The sequence below is a fragment of the Arachis ipaensis genome, chromosome B05 (genome assembly GCF_000816755.2).
Source record: "Arachis ipaensis cultivar K30076 chromosome B05, Araip1.1, whole genome shotgun sequence".
NCBI classification, from domain to species: Eukaryota; Viridiplantae; Streptophyta; class Magnoliopsida; order Fabales; family Fabaceae; genus Arachis; species Arachis ipaensis.
Genome location: NC_029789.2, coordinates 5,506,715 through 5,511,794, shown reverse-complemented (window position 1 = coordinate 5,511,794; position 5,080 = coordinate 5,506,715).

Here is a 5,080-nt window from a genome sequence, read left to right as displayed (position 1 = left end):
GGGATGAGACAGATCAGTCTCTGGAAGTTATTTCTGAGGGTGATCATGATGTTACTGGCAACGTCAGGTCGGTGTTTGATCGTCAAAGGAGACTTCATGGGTTTGTTCTTGGGACAAGTCCTCATTCCTTGTGGAGCGACCAATTCCCTATCGCCGAGCTTTCGGATAGGGTTTCTCAATATCCCGGGGACATGTTGATGACTCGTCGCATTGGTATGGAGGGCTTGGGAAAGTTTGTTCAGGTTTGTTCTATCTTCCCTTTCTACTTGTGATCTCTTTTCATGTTTCTTATGAAGTTGTATGGTGTTGTCTTAACAGATTGTTGCTTCTCGGTTAATGTGTGTTGGCCGTGCTACCGAGCTTATCGGCGCCGAGCAGCAAGAGACGGTGCATAAGGTTTCTGAGTTAGAGAAATCTTATAAGGCGAGGATTGCTGAGTTGGAGAAATCCTTAAAGGAGAAAGATGATGTGGTGGTCGGTGCTGTGGCTAGGGCGAAGGAATCCGAGGAGGAGGTGGCTCGCTTAAGGGATCAAATCCGGTTGCTGCAGGCTGAGATTAAGGAAAGTGATATTTCAAAAGGGAAGTTGACTGCGAGGGTTCTCGAACTGGAAGAGTTGGGAATGGAAATGTTTTTCTCTGGCTTTGATCGGGCTGTTAGCCAGATTTCTTGCTTAGCTCCTGATTTCGATTGTGACCGTCTGGATGTGACTAAGATCGTGATTGATAGAAAGATGATTGTGGATGGCACTGCCGAAGAGCATGATGAAAATGCTCCTTCTTGATTTGTTTTATGTTTGTTTTGGATAGGGTTGTTTATTCCCTATTTGCTTTGTCTAGTTTTTTGTTTGATCGAGCTGCGGTCAATGTGACTTTCTTTTTTGTTTGTTTTCTTCGTACAACATTTGAATTTGCCGATGTTAGGCTGAATTGACGATATTGATGTTGGCAGCGTTTGCCTTATTACTCGTTTGTCTTTGTTAGAAGTTTGGATATAATTGAAAAAATCGATTTATTTGAACATGTTTGGCGTCCGGCCTCATTAAAATCCTTCTTAGGCAAAAACTCTTTTTTCGGGAGAAAAGCTCTAAGAGGAAAAAGAGTACCTTCATCCGCTGTTTGTACAAGTCATGGTCTATATATTTTTAATGAGGAAACATTCCATTTTCCCGATAACGGGTTGCCTTGTAGCGTTTGGAGTTGATAGGCTCCCATTCCGAGTACTTTCGTTACCCTGAACGGTCCCTCCCAGTTTGCGGTGAGCTTGCCGTGCGAGGGTGGTCGTCTTGCTTCCTCTGTGCGTCTGAGGACTAGGTTGCCCTCAGTGAATGCTCGGGGGACGACTCCTTTGTTATGTTTCCTTTCTGCCAGTTGTTTCCGTGCTCTTTGTTTGATTGCTGCAATTTCCCTTTCCTCTTCGATGAGATCGAGCTCGGCGTGCCTAATGTTTATGTTATGCTGTTCGTCATATAGTTCGGTTCTTAGGGTGGGTACTCCGACCTCCACGGGGATTAGTGCTTCTGATCCGTATACTAATTTGAAGGGTGTTTCGCCCGTGATGTTCTATATTGTTGTGTTATAGTTCCATAGTATTTCCGGGATCAGCTCGGCCCATTCTCCTTTAACGTTATCGAGCTTTTTCTTTATTGCCTGCAATATAATTCGGTTAGCAGCCTCGGCTTGCCCATTAGTCTGTGGGTGTTTGACCGAGCTAAAATGATGCTGTATGTTAAAATTTTTTAGAAATGCTCCAAGCTTGTTATCGGTGAATTGCCTACCATTATCTGATATTATTTCTTTTGGAATTCCGAACCGGCACATTATATTCTTCCATATAAAAGATCGTACCTTTTCGACTGTTATTTTTGCTAGTGGCTGTGCTTCTATCCATTTTGAGAAGTAATCTATTGATACTAGGAGAAATTTTACCTGGCCTGGCGCTATTGGAAACGGACCGAGTATATCGAGCCCCCATCTGTAAAAGGGCCAGCTTACCTCTATGCTGTGTAGTACCTCGGCAAGCTTAGTGGTGATGGCGGCGTGCTTCTGGCACTTGTCACATGTCTTGACTTTCGTTATGCAGTCTGCTTTCATGGTCGGCCAATAATATCCTGTTCGGACAATCTTGGCTGCTAGAGCTCGTCCCCCGATGTGGTTTCCGCATACGCCTTCATGGACTTCATCCATCACCTCTCTTGCCTCATCCTCGTTTAGACATTTTAGTAATGGTTGTGAGAGTCCACGCCTGTATAGCTCTCCTGCAATGTTTGTGTAGAGACTTGCCCTTCGTCTGAAGTGTTGTGGGTTAAGCTCGTCTTTAGGTATGATACCTGTATTGATGTACTCAAGAAAATGTGTTCTCCAGTCGTGGAGATGGTTGATACTTGCTATAGTTAATAGTTCAATGCTAGGTTTTGTGAGTGTGTGCTGTGATAATGCTGATGTTTGCGTATATGCCCTAGTGGATGCAAGTTTGGATAATATATCCGCTCTGACATTCTTTTCTCTATGTACGTGTAGGATAATAAATGTGCTAAATTTTGAAATGAGATCCTTTGCTACGAGCCAATATCGCTCGAGCAAGGGGTCTTTTACCTGGAATTCTCCTCGGATTTGTTGTACTACTAAGAGGGAGTCACAATATGTTGTTAGGCTTTGTATGTGGAAGCTTAAGGCGAGTTTGAGTCCTGCTATGAGTGCCTCATATTCGGCCTGATTGTTGCTTGCTGGGAAGTTAAACTGGAGGGATTGTTCGGTTATCACCTTGTCTCCGTCTTTTAGAATTATTCCCGCCCCACTTCCTTCTCGGCTGGATGCTCCATCAACATGTAGTTCCCAATTTTTATTGAGCTCGCCCGGGGTTAATTCTGAGATGAAGTCTACGAGGATTTGTGCTTTCAGAGCTGTTCTTGGTTGGTACTGGATATCGAATTTCGAGAGCTCGATGGACCACTTGGTTAGACGCCCAGCCAATTCCGGCTTTGTCAATATTTGCCTTAATGGTTGGTTGGTCCTTACTATTATCGTGTGGCTTTGGAAGTAGTGCCTGAGTCTTCTTGCCGTTGTTACGAGTGCTAGGGCTAACTGTTCTATCTTCGGATATCTTTGTTCCGTTGATTGCATGACTCTGCTGACGAAGTATACTGGCTGTTGTGTCTTTCCTGTTTCAATGACTAAGGCCGAGCTTATAGAACAATTAGAGACAGATAAATATAATTGTAAAGGTTTACCAAGTTCTGGTCTTTGTAGTACTAGTGGTGAGGACAGAATGGTTTTGAGGTCGGTGAACGCTTTCTCGCATTCTTGTGTCCACTTAAATTTTTTATTCTTTGATATTGTCTGGAAGAAATGGTATGATCGGCTTGACACTGCTGGTAGGAACCGAGATAATGCTGCTATCTTTCCCGCCAGTTGTTGTACTTCTTTTATTATTTTTGGGCTTGCCATGTTAAGTACCGCATCGCATTTCTCGGGGTTTGCTTCGATTCCTCTTGATGTCAGCATAAATCTGAGAAATTTGCCTCCTTGAACTCCGAAGGCGCATTTCTCTGGGTTTAGTCTCATGTTATGTGTTCGGATCTGTTGGAATATCTCTTTGAGGTCGTCACAGTGCGACTTTTCCTGAGTGGTCTTGGCGACCATGTCATCCACATAGATCTCCATATTACGACCTATTTGGTGACGGAACACTTTGTCCATCAGTCGTTGATAGGTAGCACCTGCATTCTTTAGACCAAATGGCATTACTCTATAACAAAAATTTCCATGCTCAGTTATAAATGCTGTTTTGTTTTAATCATCTGGATGCATAAGGATCTGGTTGTAGCCAGAGTATGCATCCATGAAGCTCAAACTTTTGAAACCTGATGCGCTGTCCACAAGTCTGTCAATGCTTGGTAAAGGGTATGCATCCTTGGGATACGCTTTGTTCAGATCTGTAAAGTCGACGCACATGCGCCATTTACCTGAGTTTTTTCTTACCATTACCACGTTAGATAACCATGTTGTGAATCGGATTTCCTTAATAAAGTTTGCATTGAGGAGCTTTCTGGTTTCTTCTAAAGCTGCCTCTGATTTTTCTCTTCCAAGATTCCTCTTTTTCTGAGCTATTGGTCGGATGGATCTATCAGTGGCGAGTTTGTGGCAGATAACGCTAGGGTCTATCCCTGGCATGTCTGCCGGAGTCCAGGCGAAGAGATCAGCGTTCGCTTGTAGTACTCCTATGAGTTCGGTCTTCTGTGCTCCTTGTAACTCCTGGCCGATGTATGTGACCTGTCCCGACTTTGATGTTAGCTGGACCTTCACGAGTTCATCCGACGGCTGAGGTCTTTCTTGGGTGTCTTCCCTGGGATCTAGTTCTGCTAGGGATAACACTTCATTCATGTTGTGAATTGCTTTGACTTCCTGGTTAAAGTCTAGTCTTGTTGCCGATCTTTTCAGGCTTGCGTTATAGCATTGCCGAGCTTGTTGGCGGTCGGAGTGGATCGTGGCTATTCTGCCGTCCTGTGCCTGAAACTTAACACATAGATGATAAGTTGATACTATTGCCCTAAACATGTTCAGGGCAGGCCTTCCAAGAATAATATTATAAGGGCTTGGGCAGTCAACCACTAAATATTGTACGTCGGCAGTTCGTGATAGTGAGCCCTCCCCCATTATTGTTTTTAACCATATATATCCTTTGATTGGGACCCTTTCTCCAGAGAACCCTACCAGTTCTCCGGATGAGGGTTGCATGAGTTTTTCAGATAATTTCATTTTCAAGAAAGTAGAATAAAAAAGGACGTCGGCACTGCTACCTGGGTCCATAAGGACTTTTCTTACCAGTAACTCGCCGGTTTAAATGGAAATTACCACTGGGTCGTCCAAGTTGGGTGTGGCCGAGCATATATCCCCCTGGCCGAAGGTGATGCTGAGGTCGAGTGTGTTGTTGGTCTTTCGTGGTGTTGTTCCTTCAATTGCTAACATTGCGCGGTAACTTCGTTTCCGCGCCGAATTTGTCTCACCTCCTCCGGCAAATCCCCCGGATATACAGTTTATGATGCTTTTCGGAGGGTTGTTATTTGGCCAGTTGTTATCCTC